Source organism: Lycium barbarum, chromosome 10 (genome assembly GCF_019175385.1).
Source record: "Lycium barbarum isolate Lr01 chromosome 10, ASM1917538v2, whole genome shotgun sequence".
Classification (NCBI taxonomy): domain Eukaryota; kingdom Viridiplantae; phylum Streptophyta; class Magnoliopsida; order Solanales; family Solanaceae; genus Lycium; species Lycium barbarum.
The window spans coordinates 34373559-34392227 of NC_083346.1; the positions used below are offsets into that span (position 1 = coordinate 34373559).

The 18669-nt window shown below is 38.4% G+C and overlaps 2 long non-coding RNA genes across 2 annotated transcripts; both read right to left on the reverse strand.

Moving 5' to 3' along the window:
• Window positions 1-5149: 5149 nt before the first annotated feature.
• Window positions 5150-7838, reverse strand: LOC132615466 (uncharacterized). The gene is made up of 4 exons (XR_009572704.1): window positions 7677-7838; window positions 6589-6640; window positions 5724-5949; window positions 5150-5561 (listed from the first exon to the last, which is right to left on the reverse strand). It is a non-coding gene; the product is annotated as an uncharacterized LOC132615466 (long non-coding RNA).
• A 2946-nt stretch (window positions 7839-10784) lies between these two features.
• On the reverse strand, window positions 10785-13473 carry LOC132615564 (uncharacterized). Its single transcript, XR_009572747.1, has 4 exons — window positions 13312-13473; window positions 12224-12275; window positions 11359-11584; window positions 10785-11196 (listed from the first exon to the last, which is right to left on the reverse strand). It is a non-coding gene; the product is annotated as an uncharacterized LOC132615564 (long non-coding RNA).
• Between the last annotated feature and the right edge of the window lie 5196 nt (window positions 13474-18669).

Consider the following 18669-nt stretch of genomic DNA (forward strand, 5'->3'; position numbering starts at 1 on the left):
TACATGATATTTATCATTAATCATAGTTTATAATGGTCATGTCCTTTGGTTTCAAGGTTGTCCTTCCCGGTTACGACTTACGAGATCGTAATTCATCCTTTATTTCATTGTTTCGAACTTCCTATGGCTTGTACCTTCCAAAAATTCGTGGAACGTCTCTAATACTCCATTAATATGGTGAAGTATGTGGTAGGCTCAGGCTCTGAAAAAGTGAGGTGTAACAGCAAGGATGTTACACTCCGTATTTTCGCACGTCAAGTCCCTTTTATGAGTCGGTTGCCATAGATTCAGAAGCGGAGTTATTTACGATGATATATGGAATTCGATATGCTATCTTAAGCATATGAGGGTTTAAGTCCATTCTTAGTATGAGTTGAGAGGATTAAAGGTTGAACGAATTGACGAGAATATGGTTCAGAAAAAATTTGGGTTTTACGATTGGGTATACAGACCGTATAATTTTTACGCACCGTATATTTGACCAAACCCCACCGTAAATTGATTATAGAGGGGGTGAGCCACTGATTGGATTTTATGGTCCAATTATGCGGGCCGTATAATTTTACAGTCCGTAAAAGTGGACCGTATAATTAAGTCGGTGCCAGCCTTCTTTTTATATATATTTCGTACTGTTTTATTTTTATCACATTTCCCTTATTTCCTCAAACCCCAAGCACTTTTAGAACCCTCTCCAACATATGTAATTGACCTCCAAGTGAAATAAAGGATTAAAGAGTGAGAATCAAGAGAATATCAAGCCTAAAATCCTTAACTAGTTCATGGAAGGAGCTTGTTTTTGCTTCTAGTAGAAGTTGTGGTGGATATGCTTTAGAGTGAATTGGGTGAGGTGAATTTATTCAAAATGTAAGGTATGATTTTCACTTTATTCCTCATTTTGAGTTGATATGAAAGCTTAGAAATTCTTAAGTGTCGAAATAGTTATGGAAGAGAGGTTATAAAGTATTGTGTTGTAGTTGTTGTTATGAATTGATTATGAAAAGAAGTTTTGGGATTGTATTGAGTATATTTGAATGTAAAATTTTGATTATCATATTGTTGATGTTGTTATTGAAGTTTGGGAGTTATTTTGGAATTTGGTAGAAGTAACTGATATAAGGGAAATGCTCCCCAAATTTCGTCAGCTCACCTAATAGTCTAGTATGATCTTATAAGTGTTTCAACAACTTAAACATAGTGTTTATCATCTTAAAAGATTTGTTAACTCAGGAGGATAGGAGTGGAGTAGTAAGGAGATGACGAGTTTTATAAGGCTATCCCCTTCTTTCTTTTGGCATGACCTTTGTGAATCGAACGTACACGTAACGCTAAACCATAATGACTCTACTCTTAGAGTTTGGAATGATCCATTTGATTAATGATCCATAGTGTATTTTTTCGAAAAGATTGCTTAGATCCAGTTTGGTCTTTAGAGTCACTTGTACTCCTATCATGTTTATGCATTGCATTGCACTTATATATATATATATACACATATGTATAGGGAAGGTGACGGCGTTATACACGCAATACCACCTGATCAGCTGGTCATATGATGATACGATGATTATGATAATGATGATGATGCCGGTCGATACTATATGATGGGATGCCCACAGATGCTTGACAGGCGTTATATGCGCACATATGTTTATGTATGACCTCATGCATGCATGCACGGTATTTATGGATATTATCATCCCTCAAAGGCAATTCAGATATGCAGAAATCATCTACGTGATTTACTCTCAGGGACAGTTCAGATGTACAAGTTGTATTCACTTACAATATAGTTTTCTTATGTTTCTGTTATGTTACTCTTGTGCCTTACATACTCGGTACTTTGTCCGTACTAACGTCTTTTTATTTGTGGACGCTGTGTTCATGCCTGCAGGTGTTTGGGAGACGACACAGATCCTTAGACTGCCTTTTTAGCGTTGGTCCAGGAGCACTCCATTGTTCCGGGGATTGCAGTTTATTGTGGTATGATTCTTTTGTGGATATATGGGCATGGCAGGGTCTTTTCTCGTCCTTACTATGTTAGGTATTCTATGTAAAGGCGCATAGACAGATTTGTACAGCTAGATGTTTTATGACATCCTCGGTCTATTTTTTGATCTATCTTTATCAGCCATGTCGGCTCTTATACATGGGCCTAGTTGATGATGTACATTTCTATATATATCTTTTGGGTATGTGCCCCCTTCCGGATATGATATTTATGAGTTAGCTTTACGACCCACTCGAATATGACTATGAGATGTACTTTTTGAGGTACTCGATAGGCTAGCTCCGGGTGCCCGTCATGTCCCTCTGGTTGGGTCATGACATCAACGTAACAGCACATGAGGTTGACAAGTTCAAACAAGTGAACCTAATTGTATCTAGTTCCTTAGGGTTTTTCAATCATCAATACATAAGGTATCATAACTCATCAGTAATGAAGTCTAGACCTTGAACTAAATCAAATACGCACGAAAAGGAATGAAAGAATGGAATTTCCTATGTATCCTATATCCTCTCGAAGATAAGTATAGACATCTCCGTATCAATCCGCAAGACTCTACTAGATATTGTTCTTGTACTTTGTCAGACGGGTGAACCTAAAGCTCTAATACCAATTTGTCACGACCCAGTTTACAAGCCGTGGAGGAACTAAATCCTTCGAGTCAGTTGGCCATCCACAACCCCATTTAAAGCAGGTAAGTAAGTATTAAGTGTGGAAATAAGCATACAAATCCATTTATACGAATTTAAGCCTTTATAATCATGAAAAAAAGAATAAGTAATATAACTCCCAAAACATGGTGTCACTAGTACAAAAACTTCTAAGTTTCTATACAAGTCTAAAGTAATGCAAAATACACTGTCCGAATAGAAAAGACAAAAATAAAAATAGAACAGAATTCAGTGATACAGATCCACGTGCAGCTCCTCTAAACTCTCCAAAACAATCTTCGCTGCAGCCGGTTGAGCATCCTCAAAGGCCGTTGGCACAGATACCGAACTTGCACACAATAAGGTAAAGCAAGTGTAGTGTGAGTACAAAATCAATAGGTACTCAGCATGCATCATCGACCGACCTACTCCAGAACAGAGTCGAGGACTAGTCCATGAATTTCCATCACCACACTTAACCGCCATTAGTCCACAGTAATATTAATCGAATAAATCATCTTAACCTCAAGTTATAAGCCTAGGTGAGAGCTTATAATCCACAAGCACTTCAGTTAGCCTATGAGCATATAACTCTTCTATCCGTCACATAACATAAACTAGCACTTAAACGTAAATCAGACAATAACTCAAGTAAATCACAATCAAAGAATCAATGATATGATATGCATTATTAGCCACTCCGCACATATCCAGAACTGACTTCTTTCGTTCACTTCCTTATCATACGTTTCCACAGTTTTTATCATTAATTTTTCCATCAAGAGAATCACAAATCCATCAAAGACCTCGGATTTCCATCAATCTTTCTATTGGAACCACCTCACGATGTCACGAAAAATAGATAATGAAATTCATGTATAAGTGATGAACACGATAATAATCATAAGAGGTGAATAATCAACAACATTCGAAATCAGCAATCAATATCAGTCATCAATAAAAATCAAACAATGAAGAATGTATGTAATGCCATGTAATATAATGCAAGGCCTTTGTTTCCACTTCCCGATATACACACGTTCGAATATTAACGAATCGTGACTCGAGGGGGGCTCGTGAGGCCCATATATCGCTGCTCCGATATTTTTCTCGGATCACAGCCTCAATCACATCATATCTCAATAACTTGTATCTTAGCCAACCCAGCTCAAGTACTAATAGAACGTGTCAAAGCATCATCACTCGTCCGAAACAAGATCCCATCGGACTCACAATCATATCCTCAAATCGTATGCATGCTTACATGTAAAGCTTGAATATGGCATGTATCAAGTCAAAAGCAAGTATAAAAGCATGGATTCATTCTCATGTTCATAATACCATAAACGCTTCACCTTTTTTCTTCTTTTCATTTCAATGGGGATATATGTATGAGTGACAAGCACACGAACAGACAAGACAGACAAATAATGATGATAGGAGATATAAAGTACAGGCATCAAACCCAATCACAGATCCAAAGGATCGTACTATTCTATCAGCTAGTGCCCTGACATGACCTTCAGACCAACTATACAATTGAAATAGCACAAATACCCAAACATGATGACCGTATCTGATACTAGTGCTCGTCCCCTCACAAGTATCGGAATCCCCTTAGTAACCCCGTTACCCTCTTATTTAGGTTCATTTTAGTTAACCACAACGTTCTAAAAGGAGTGCAACGTCTCAACAAGCCTGAAAAGTAGATGCTCGAAGCTCAACGATATCCACGCGACCTTCTTCCTTCTTCAAAACCTCCAAACGATACCAAGATGGTCAAATATGAGTTATACCTTAGAACACGAGTCTATTGGTACCCTTTTTTTTTTTTAAGCAAAGCAACCAACATGATACTGATTGCGATTTATTAAAACAAAATAGTCTATACAGAATAAAATTGGCCAAAAGTGCCTAAAATAAGATTAGTAGACAAATAAATCAAGAAACATGCTGGTTTAGTAGAGCAACGCTGTCCTGCATCTGTTTTTGCTGCTAAGTTCCTCTATGATCATGCTTGTTAAAGAGTCACCTGTGTCTCACCAAAGAAGCTAGGCTACTAAGGAGGTTCTTCCAATAGAATGAACCAAAAGGTTGATACCACACATTGGATAGAACTTCCCTGGTAGCTAATTTCCATGCATGAGATTATTGAACTGCCATGTACTCTAAAGCTTGGAATCTACATTTTGTTAGCCAATAACAACACCTTTGCCTCAGCTAGAAATTCCTGTAACAGAAACTGAAATAACGTCTTGTAACATATTGACTCCTTCCCGCAACATCTTGGAGTTGCTGAGATTTTCCTATTTATGATGTTTCCATTATAAGCCATCTCAATGCTCTCACCAGGTGCTATGGAAATTAAAATCAATCTGGAAAAAATAATGCCTTCTTCATTGTCACGACCCAGCCCCGTGGGCCGCGACTGGCACCCTACTTGGGTACCCAGACCAAACCGCACATATTCATTGCCAAATCCAAACTTATTTCAGAATTTCATAAAAGTCATATCAAACATAGGTTGTATCAAAATATGTCTTAAGCGGTCGCCAAATCAAAATGTCATATCGGATCCAAACTGAGCGGCGGAATAGACATCGCCGGCCAAAAGTGCAAACATAAGCATAAGGGCCACCATAACAAACGGACCGCTTTAAGACCAAAAAAACAAAATCGAACAAACATACATAGGACCCTCGCCCCACATATATGACTACAGGCCTCTACGAACTCAAAACAAAGACATATGGCGAGACAGGGCCCCGCCGTACCCAAATAGTCAAATGTACAAAGACATATCCATAGCAGCAGGTATATATACCAAAGGTGGACTCCGGATCAAAGGGAGTGCTCCGAGACAGCAGAAAGTGAAGCCTACAGTGGAGGATCACCAATAACTGTACCTGCGGGCATGAAACGCAGCCCCCGAAGAAAGGGGGTCAGTACGAAATATGTACTGAGTATGTAAAGCACGGAGTACAGAAATATGAGCCAAAACTGAAATCAAATCAGATACAAAGCAGAGTACAAATCGGTATGTCAAAATCCGTATCAAAATCATATACCTATACATAATGCAGACGAAATCATGCAAACGCTCAAGAACGTGGTCGCCACTCCGACGCTGGCGCCACACACAGCATAACACCAGAAGGTTTCAAATCTCCGTACATCCCCGAACACAAACACAAACATAGGTGAGCGTATCGCATCACCAGCCATATCACAGCATAACTCCAAACGGAACCCGGCCCTATGGCGAAGCCTCGGGAACCGCAACACAGCATACGGCTGAATTATCATAAGGCGCACGAATCATAACCGGCCCGGGAACCGGTGAACGAAGTCATAATAAGGCACGAGCGGAGTCGTGAGCAAACAAATGCAATTCATATTTCAAAATAGCCTTTCAAAACTTAGTAATCTCATAAGTCATTTCATAGTACAAAATACTCGAATACTTAGTCGATACAAAGTTTCATTTCACAAAATGGTTCCAAAATAGTACGTATGGCTCAAAACGTAACTTAGCATATCATAATATTCAAAACATATTTCGTAGGAGGAAGTTCCAAAACCGAAAGTACCATATCAAACTTTATTCAAAAAGACAGCCCAATAAGACAAATAGGGCGTCTCGGGGTTAGCGGGCCCACCTCGAGTCAAATTGAGGTGGCGAACATAATTTACGAACATTTATAGGCCAAAAGGTCATACATAATCATTACCAAGTGACCCGATCACATTTCGATAGGTTTCGGACATTTAGTTGCATTCTAGCCAAAATAGAGCCTTTCGGCTTCAATTGAATTGAATGAATAGTAACTTTTCTGTGGATCGGGTTTCGAGGAGCAGAAATGCTCCGGAGGTTCCAATATTCACCTAACATACTAAGACATGCCAAACGAAGAAGTGGGAAGCTTTACATACCTTATAGACGTCTTATGCTCTCCTTAAAATCAAATCCCGTTTCGTCCGAAATCTGCAAATGGTCAAAGTTACCAATTTGAGATTCTTAGGCTTAAAAATGCCATTAACTTCATTTTTGTCTACCGAAATTTCGGCAGCACTTCCCCTATAAATCTAACGTCCCCGAGACTTAGCTCGGCTCAAAATACATCAACAACAACAGCCCACACATCATCAAACAACACAAATCATAATCTAATCACTCTAGCTTCAAAGTTCTACCTTACTACACAAGTTGCCAACTCTCATTCAACTTCACAATTCCAAACTTATGCCCACATTATTATATTCATTCACTCATTCAAGATTATTCAATCACCTCCCAATCAAGTTCCAAACCCTATACAAAATTTCCCGAAGTTCACTACTTTCTATATTCTATCAAAAACGTCAAAAGTTACGACGAACACTCTAACTTGCATTGTTTCATTCCAAATTCATTAACATCAATCATAAGTCACATTTAAGGCCTTTAGCATCATAGATATACAATGATATACACAAATATACCAAAGGTATATACTTTCCGATAATGCCCCGAAATCATTTTCCAACCCAAACTTATTATTCTCATATTCATCATCCATCAAAATCATTACAACATACGTCGGAAGCATCCATACCATTTTCACACAATATTCATAAGGTATGCAAACATTCAAACTTTCCATTAAGCCACTACTTTTCCAATTTTTCCTAACCTTCAACATACAAGTTCATTATACATTTCCATCTTCCAAATTCATCCACAATAATCATAATTTTCCTCTTGATACTTTCATCTCCATTTTTACATAAACCATAACAAAGTTGTATGTTTTCCTACAACAACTTAATAACCATTAAGTTCCTTCACTCTCCTCACATAATCCATGATTAACACAACCAAAATATTAATTCAAATCAGTCCATCAATTTCAATTAAAACAGCCCCTCACCCATAAATTTCAGCAAAACAACAAACGGGTTTATAATGCTGTTTTCTCCGTTCTAATTCGTTAAAACTCTAAATAAACACTTTAATAACATAAAAGGAATTTTATAAATACCTTATCAGAAGATCCACCACGAAAATTTCATCCCCCAAGACCAATATTTATCTCAAATTGAAGGCAACGCAACGTACAATGTTTTTCTCTTCATGAGCTTCGGGATTCGGAGCTCGGATTTTGATCAAAATGGCTTCCTTAGCCTTGAAGTTTTCTCTCTCTCTCTCTAATGTTCTTGGAAGATATTATCTGAAAATGATCAGCCCTCACATAATTTTTCCTTATATTTATGACGTTAATGGGCCTCATGGGCCGAATGTGAATGTTGGATCGGGTCACCATTTTCTGCCCCGCCAGCCCAACTTGCATCGTCCATATCTGCTTATCCAGATATCGTTTTGACGGGCGGTTTGTTGCATTGGAAACTAGACTCGATGAACTTAAATTTAGGCTTTTGAAACACCTTAAAACTCCTCATATACTAGGAGATATGCCTCCAACAATATGGGCTAAAAATCTGGTCCGAGATTTTTCTGGAGTTGTTTGGATTCATTTCGTTCAGATTCGTTTAACTTCTAATCCTCTTTCGACCCTTGTGTAACCTCTTATACATGCATATACATAGTCATATAAATACATAACAATCCATACACATCTCGAAGGGTCCGGAGAATCACAATAACCTTAAACGTAACTGGAGAACTTATGAAGCTTCGACGAAACTCCAATCGCAAAAATATATTCATTTCTTTTATCCATCTTCTATAACATTACTAATAATCTCAAATACTTTAGGTTACGATGTCACCTCGGGATACTTAAGGCAACCATATATATATAACGATATTCTTACTAACTCGATTAACTTTCCTTGAACTTTCTTAACTCATTTTTTTCTTGTCTTAATTAAAATAGCACAGACTCTTACGGGGTGTAACATCCTCCCCCTCTTTAAAACATTCGTCCTCGAATGTTAAATTGACCTCATGGGGCGTCATACCATTTCAGGAGGGTTCCTTTCATAATCGTCCTTCGTGGACTTTCCGACATGGCTTCTTTACCAGCATGATGGGGTAATTCTTCACATCACTGATTCAAATGCCTTCATAATGTATTTTCTCATACCCCACATAATTATCGGACCATAAACTATATTCTCGTAGCAGACGAATGCTTTTCAGACATTATAAGTAATCGTCACTTCTTGGTACACTTCTGAGTTTCTTACCACATTATCGTAATCCCACTTCATACCAGACACCTCATACCAAACAGATTCAGAACTAGGACCGGACGCGTAGAAGCATATCGGACGGATTCATAGTCAACATCAGAGGTACGGAAGTATATCAGACAAATCTGAGATCGGAGTCACACATACAAGATCATATCGGACAGATTCGAAATCAGAATCAAATGTACAGAAATGTATCATACAGAGTCGTGATTAAAATCAGACATACGGAGATGTATCAGACAGACGCGTGATCAAGATCAGACGTACAGAGGCGTAATAGGCAGAGCCTTATCAGAATCGGAAGTGCAGAAGTATAACAGATAGAATCCGAATTAGAGTCAGATCACTCCTATTAAGGCTCCAGTGATTTTTTTTAAAAAAAATTCCTTATTGGTGAACTTGTTTGCCAAGTTATCATATATATCGTCTTGCGTGTCGCTTATCGACTCTTTCGGAGATTTCCCCTTATTCACACTTCTTATTTTTCACCTTTCCTACTATTCTTCATCTATCACAACCTTAGTTGCCGGGACTCGGCTCTTGATCCATATGGGCACCAAACGAAAATCATACACACACACATACACACATACAGATATATTTACTAGTATCTTACTGGCGAACGTCTCTGACTGTTATTCAAATCCGCTCAATTTCGCGAGCGGTGTTGCACCTTTTCTTTTTGCCCATTTAGTCCGCCTCGTTCTGCGTGACTCCTGTAAGGGCACTAAATTACTCCACACATTCTATTTTCCTTTTGGTTACCCCAAATTTCCATTTATATCTATCATACTTACTCTTGTGCAAAATTTTACATTACTTCCCAGGGGGGTCACCCATCCCAGAATTGCTCTGGCTTGAGCACGCTTAACCCCGAAACTTTCATGCATTTTGACGCGTTAGGGCTGATATAATTTCGTCAATTGCCCTGCAGGACCTTTGTCACATAATTTTAGGGCAAATCGGGGTCTTAGCAAATTTTCGGAAAATTTTTGTAGCGGGTCCCACCCCCGGCTAAGTTGCACAATTACCATATTGCCTTTCTGAATCTCCGATATTCACTTTCATACACATATACATACAATTACAGACAGGCCACAGATTTAAGTCTTCGTCCCACGAATTCCGTCTCCAAATAGTCGGTGAAATCTGATAAAATATCACCATAAGGTGCTCTCCAACCACCGACAGAAGAAAACTAAATTCCGACAAGTATCGCGGAACCTGTTTGTACTTACTTTTTATATATTTACTTCCATATCTCTGGAAAAAAAAATTTGGGCAGAGGTTCCTCCGTATTTCTTACTATCCGAAACCTGTACACAAGAAATACCAACCATGCCTCACAGGGCCAACACATATACGCATATATATACATCATATCATGTCGTCTCGTAGCCACATGGGGCTAACAATTACAGATAAAATTATACAGATGTCGAGGCTTACCTCACATGCCCAACTCGAACAACATCGGAGGCTCCTTCCTGTTCACTTTTCTGTTCAATCTTCAACCTTATATTTCTACCACACTTCAAACAACTTCTCCGACACACAACTTTCATATTATTGCTTACCTGAGTACTGTGCGGCCTCCAATATCATCAGCCATTGCCTTCTGTCGATGTCGTCCTTTGGCTGAAATTAAAAGTTAGTCGAAAGGAATTCATATCCTACAGCTGGCTCTATCGCATGATCTAAGATTCAAAGAAGGGTAACATCCTAGATGCCCTGTAGCTTCCTGTTTATAGATGTGGTGCACAACACATCGATAAACAAGACTCTACTAGACACGGCCTGTAGACATTCCGAGGACAAACTGCTCTGATACCACTTTTGTCACGACCCAGCCCCGTGGGCCGCGACTGGCACCCTACTTGGGTACCCAGACCAAACCGCACATATTCATTGCCAAATCCAAACTTATTTCAGAATTTCATAAAAGTCATATCAAACATAGGTTGTATCAAAATATGTCTTAAGCGGTCGCCAAATCAAAATGTCATATCGGATCCAAACTGAGCGGCGGAATAGACATCGCCGGCCAAAAGTGCAAACATAAGCATAAGGGCCACCATAACAAACGGACCGCTTTAAGACCAAAAAAACAAAATCGAACAAACATACATAGGACCCTCGCCCCACATATATGACTACAGGCCTCTACGAACTCAAAACAAAGACATATGGCGAGACAGGGCCCCGCCGTACCCAAATAGTCAAATGTACAAAGACATATCCATAGCAGCAGGTATATATACCAAAGGTGGACTCCGGATCAAAGGGAGTGCTCCGAGACAGCAGAAAGTGAAGCCTACAGTGGAGGATCACCAATAACTGTACCTGCGGGCATGAAACGCAGCCCCCGAAGAAAGGGGGTCAGTACGAAATATGTACTGAGTATGTAAAGCACGGAGTACAGAAATATGAGCCAAAACTGAAATCAAATCAGATACAAAGCAGAGTACAAATCGGTATGTCAAAATCCGTATCAAAATCATATACCTATACATAATGCAGACGAAATCATGCAAACGCTCAAGAACGTGGTCGCCACTCCGACGCTGGCGCCACACACAGCATAACACCAGAAGGTTTCAAATCTCCGTACATCCCCGAACACAAACACAAACATAGGTGAGCGTATCGCATCACCAGCCATATCACAGCATAACTCCAAACGGAACCCGGCCCTATGGCGAAGCCTCGGGAACCGCAACACAGCATACGGCTGAATTATCATAAGGCGCACGAATCATAACCGGCCCGGGAACCGGTGAACGAAGTCATAATAAGGCACGAGCGGAGTCGTGAGCAAACAAATGCAATTCATATTTCAAAATAGCCTTTCAAAACTTAGTAATCTCATAAGTCATTTCATAGTACAAAATACTCGAATACTTAGTCGATACAAAGTTTCATTTCACAAAATGGTTCCAAAATAGTACGTATGGCTCAAAACGTAACTTAGCATATCATAATATTCAAAACATATTTCGTAGGAGGAAGTTCCAAAACCGAAAGTACCATATCAAACTTTATTCAAAAAGACAGCCCAATAAGACAAATAGGGCGTCTCGGGGTTAGCGGGCCCACCTCGAGTCAAATTGAGGTGGCGAACATAATTTACGAACATTTATAGGCCAAAAGGTCATACATAATCATTACCAAGTGACCCGATCACATTTCGATAGGTTTCGGACATTTAGTTGCATTCTAGCCAAAATAGAGCCTTTCGGCGTCAATTGAATTGAATGAATAGTAACTTTTCTGTGGATCGGGTTTCGAGGAGCAGAAATGCTCCGGAGGTTCCAATATTCACCTAACATACTAAGACATGCCAAACGAAGAAGTGGGAAGCTTTACATACCTTATAGACGTCTTATGCTCTCCTTAAAATCAAATCCCGTTTCGTCCGAAATCTGCAAATGGTCAAAGTTACCAATTTGAGATTCTTAGGCTTAAAAATGCCATTAACTTCATTTTTGTCTACCGAAATTTCGGCAGCACTTCCCCTATAAATCTAACGTCCCCGAGACTTAGCTCGGCTCAAAATACATCAACAACAACAGCCCACACATCATCAAACAACACAAATCATAATCTAATCACTCTAGCTTCAAAGTTCTACCTTACTACACAAGTTGCCAACTCTCATTCAACTTCACAATTCCAAACTTATGCCCACATTATTATATTCATTCACTCATTCAAGATTATTCAATCACCTCCCAATCAAGTTCCAAACCCTATACAAAATTTCCCGAAGTTCACTACTTTCTATATTCTATCAAAAACGTCAAAAGTTACGACGAACATTCTAACTTGCATTGTTTCATTCCAAATTCATTAACATCAATCATAAGTCACATTTAAGGCCTTTAGCATCATAGATATACAATGATATACACAAATATACCAAAGGTATATACTTTCCGATAATGCCCCGAAATCATTTTCCAACCCAAACTTATTATTCTCATATTCATCATCCATCAAAATCATTACAACATACGTCGGAAGCATCCATACCATTTTCACACAATATTCATAAGGTATGCAAACATTCAAACTTTCCATTAAGCCACTACTTTTCCAATTTTTCCTAACCTTCAACATACAAGTTCATTATACATTTCCATCTTCCAAATTCATCCACAATAATCATAATTTTCCTCTTGATACTTTCATCTCCATTTTTACATAAACCATAACAAAGTTGTATGTTTTCCTACAACAACTTAATAACCATTAAGTTCCTTCACTCTCCTCACATAATCCATGATTAACACAACCAAAATATTAATTCAAATCAGTCCATCAATTTCAATTAAAACAGCCCCTCACCCATAAATTTCAGCAAAACAACAAACGGGTTTATAATGCTGTTTTCTCCGTTCTAATTCGTTAAAACTCTAAATAAACACTTTAATAACATAAAAGGAATTTTATAAATACCTTATCAGAAGATCCACCACGAAAATTTCATCCCCCAAGACCAATATTTATCTCAAATTGAAGGCAACGCAACGTACAATGTTTTTCTCTTCATGAGCTTCGGGATTCGGAGCTCGGATTTTGATCAAAATGGCTTCCTTAGCCTTGAAGTTTTCTCTCTCTCTCTCTAATGTTCTTGGAAGATATTATCTGAAAATGATCAGCCCTCACATAATTTTTCCTTATATTTATGACGTTAATGGGCCTCATGGGCCGAATGTGAATGTTGGATCGGGTCACCATTTTCTGCCCCGCCAGCCCAACTTGCATCGTCCATATCTGCTTATCCAGATATCTTTTTGACGGGCGGTTTGTTGCATTGGAAACTAGACTCGATGAACTTAATTTTAGGCTTTTGAAACACCTTAAAACTCCTCATATACTAGGAGATATGCCTCCAACAATATGGGCTAAAAATCTGGTCCGAGATTTTTCTGGAGTTGTTCGGATTCATTTCGTTCAGATTCGTTTAACTTCTAATCCTCTTTCGACCCTTGTGTAACCTCTTATACATGCATATACATAGTCATATACATACATAACAATCCATACACATCTCGAAGGGTCCGGAGAATCACAATAACCTTAAACGTAACTGGAGAACTTATGAAGCTTCGACGAAACTCCAATCGCAAAAATATATTCATTTCTTTTATCCATCTTCTATAACATTACTAATAATCTCAAATACTTTAGGTTACGATGTCACCTCGGGATACTTAAGGCAACCATATATATATAACGATATTCTTACTAACTCGATTAACTTTCTTAACTCATTTTTTTATTGTCTTAATTAAAATAGCACAGACTCTTACGGGGTGTAACATCCATGTTGCTGAGTTTTTGCTTCTATATTTAATTAGTCTCCTTGATGAACTATAAAAGCTTCATATGCTACTGCTGCAGTGATGAAAAAAATTGTGATATTACTTCAATCAGGTTCCCTGCACATGTATACTTTGTATCTGAAACTAGGCATCAAAGTCTTGTCCATGTTTAAGATCTTCTTGGCATCAAATGGTAGCTCCTGAAAATTATTGGCCTGCAAAGTACCTACATCATTGAACACACAGTTAGCTAAACAGTCTGCAAGTGCATTGCCTTCCCTCAGTATATGAGCAAACTGCACTTGCCCCTTATTACTCCAATAATGTATTCTCCTTATCTCCATTCTGATATTCCAAGGGATACTCCATATCTTCTTTATGATGTTTAGCAAAGCCAAGGGATCACTTTCCATAATCACAGGCAAGAACTGATGTTTCACACAATATTCAATTCCATCTCCTATTGCAATGGCCTCTGCACAAATATTTGTAGTATTATTCAGGGTTCTAGCTGCAGCATAAATTAGATCTACTCTTTCATTCCTTATGCAAAAGGCAGCAGAACTCATCCTTGGATTTCCCTTAGAGGCCCAATCACTGTTGCACTTGAACCATCCCATAGCTGGATGCCTCCACATGACCTCCTTGTAGAGAATTTTTGGCCTATATCCTTCCAAGAGCTACACCATTTGAGACCATGAGTAAGGTACTTGCTGCAACCAAGGATACAAGGACTTGATGAGATTATGCATATTCAGATTAATACTACGGGTCACCATAGTTCTGCTCATTCTTCCTCCATGCATAATGGCATTTCTCCTCTTCCAGAGTTGCCAACAGACCATAGTTGGTATAGCTTGCATAATAATATTCAACTTAGCATGACATGTACTTTCCCACCACTTCACTATTGTTTGATGAATCTACACAAAAGGCTCAGTAATTCCTGCTACTTCTTTATAATATTTCCATATGGATCTGGCAAAGGAACCAGTTAAGAACAAATGCTGCAAAGCTTCCTCCTAATTAAGATCATCACAGGATCTACACCTAGAAGCAATAGAAATATGCATTTTCTTAAGTACATCATCTACAGGTAACTTAAGTCTCCACACTCTCCATAGGAAGAAGGAAATTTTGAAAGGAAGCCCCTTGACCCACAATTTCTGGTTGAATGTAGAGGATTCCTGTTTCTGTCTAAGGATATTCCATGCACTTCCAACTGAAAACTCTCCTGAACTAGTTAAAGTCCACCAAGGCCTATCCTTCTCAGAATTCTGCTGACCAAACACTAGTTCCTTCCTTACATGCTCCACAATATCTGCTGGAAAGTGAGATTCCATTTCTGTAAAGTTCCAACCATCTTCAATTATTACATCAGCAACTTCCACAATGTTAGTATGGCTATGATCAGACTCATGTACAAAGTGACTAATCGGACCAAGCTTTGTCCAATTATCATCCCATTCATCACATAAACTATTATTTTGCTCCCACCATATGAATTGGTCTACTTAATCTCTGGCATACAACATCATTTTGCATATCTAAGATCCCCCCTTCCATTGAACTCTAGTAGGCTTAAGCTTCTTACAGTACTTGTTCCATATAATGTTTGACCACATGGAATTAGTAGTTCTGAATCTCCACCATAACTTACCATATAGAGCCTTTGAAATATCATATAAAGATTTGAAACCAAGGCTACCTTCTTCTTTTGGCAAACAGATGTTTTGCCATGACACCCAGTGCCATCTTCTTTCCTTTTCTTTGTTATTCCAGAAAAATCTTGCAAAGATCCTGTGCATTTCATTAATAGTATACTTAGTAGGAACTATGGCTGACAAACTATACACAGGTATACTTTGAAGAACACTGCTGATAAGAGCAGCTTTCCCTCCATAAGATAAACGTCTTCCTTTCCAGCTTTGCAGCTTGTTCTTAATATTTTTTAATGAGATCATTGTAGAACACCTTCTTTCTTCTTGTATGAAATATTGGACACCCCAGATACTTTAAAGGAAACTGATCTCTATTAAAGCCTTAATTTGCTGAACTTTTTGTTGTATATGCTAAGCCACATTATCATACAAATAGAAAGCACTTTTATCCCTATTGATAAGCTGACCTGATAACTCCTCATACTTCTTCAAAATGATCATGATTTTCTCCAAAGAATGTTTCTCAGCAGAGGCAAAGATTATGGTATCATCAGCATATGCTAGGTGGTTGATCCTTGCACTTCATTTAGGCATACCATATCCAACAAAGCTATCTTCATCATCTAAAGGGTTTAAGGCTCTAGAAAGGACCTCAGTAGACATGATGAGTAAAGCAGGAGATAAAGGATCCCCTTGTTTTACTCCCCTTGTAGAATGAAAGAACCGCTTGGCCTTGCCATTTAGTAGTATAAAGTACCAATTATTATCCACCAATCTCCAGATCATGTCAATGAATACATCAGCAAAACCCATACTCCTAAGCACTTAGATAAGATGGGATTAAGCCACCCTGTCATAGGCCTTGGCCATATCTATTTTAATCACCACATTAGCTGGTTTCCCTCTTTTCCTTATACTGTCAGTATATCTTGAGCTAGAAGAACATTTTCGATAATGCTACTTCCTTGTACAATTCCAGTCTGATTTGGAGATATTAAAGAGGGGAGGATATCACTTATCCTATCATGTATCACCCTGGATATCACCTTGTTTATGAAGTTACTTAAACAGATTGGCCTATGATCAAAGAAAGTATTAATCAATTCTTTTTTAGGAAGCAGTACCAGGTTTGTGTGAGTAATAGATTTTGGAACAGAGTTTCCATAAAAGAATGACAATACCATACTATACACATTCATTCCAACTATATCCCAACACTTCTGGTAGAAAATACCTGAGAAACCATGAGGACCACAAGCACTTGATCCACTAAGATTGAAAACTTCATCTTTTACTTCCTCCATGGTCGGTACTTTCTTAAGTTGTTCATTCATATCATCATCAACTAGAATTGGAATATGCTCCAGAAGGGTTTCATCCACATGATCTAAATTCTCCTGAGTGAACTGTCTTTCATGGAATGAGATTGCTTCTGCAGCTATTTGCTCCTCCTCCTCAATCTAATCCCCTTCTGTATTCTGAATTGTTCCTGATTTGTAGTTTTTTCTTTCTTCCTTTCACAATAGTATAAAAGAATTTGGTATTCCTGTCACCCTCTACAAACCTGTCACGACCAGATTTTTGTCTCCAAAATTCTTCTTCATAGTGCAAATATTTTTTCATTTCAGCCTGAGCCTTCTACAAAACACACCTATTGATAGGAGGTGGATCCTCTTCAAATAGGGTTTCTTTGATTCTGACTATTTCCTCCTTTATAATGATCTGTTTGAAGATGTCCCCATATGCCAATCTACTCCACTGAGACAATGCCCCCTTAAGCTTCTTCATCTTATACTTGAAACTAATGAAAGGGTCTTCATGTTCCCTTGCTGGCCAATTCTGCCTCACAATGTTCCTGAAAGAGTCATGATCCACCCAGAACTTCAGAAATTTGAAAGGCTTGTATTGATTTTGATATGTGTCATGATCCACCCAGAACTTCAAAAATTTTAAAGGCTTGTATTGATTTTGATCTGTTTCTCCATAAGTACACAATAGAGGAGCATGATCTGATCCTGTCCTAGCCAAATGTACCACTTCCAAGTTACTAAACCAATCTTGCAATGGAACATTACTGAACATTCTATCCAACCTCTCAAAGATACAATCATCTCCCGCTCTACCCTTCCACCATGTAAAAGAATTGCCCTTAAAGCCAATCTCCTTAAGAGCACAAGAGTCTACACAAAAGGCAAAGTCCTCCATATCGTGAGGCTATAGAAGGATGCCACCAATCTTTTCCTCTTCATTCAACACCACATTAAAATCACCACCTATCATCCATGCCCCAAAGATGTTATTATACAAATGGTACAAGTTGTCCCATAATTCTAGCCTTGCATTCTCATCACACATTGCATATACCAGAGTGGTATACATAGTTTTTTCCAAATCTTGGAAGAACATTCTCACTGTCAGCTGTTGAACTGTGTCTGATATCACCTCTACATCAGTATTACTATTCACAAAACACCTGATCTTGCCACTACAATTGGAAACTGCAGTAGCCATGGTTAATCTGCTCCTATATTTTTTAATGTATCTAGCCTGTTGAAAAGATTCCAACAATGCTATAAAAAAGAACGTGTGTTGTTGTGAAGCATTTAAAGTCTATGAAATTCCTTTGAGTTCACACAGACCTTATATTCCAAATAAATGACTTTAATATCATTTAAAATATTGTCTATTGACTACTCTCTTTGGTAGCACCCTAATAGGGGGTTGCTCTTCTGCTGAACCATTCTTTTTTTGCCCTTTCTTTCTCCCTTTGGAACTGGAAGCTGCTTGAGAGATTTTAGGAGATACTCCAGCCTACTTATATATCTTCT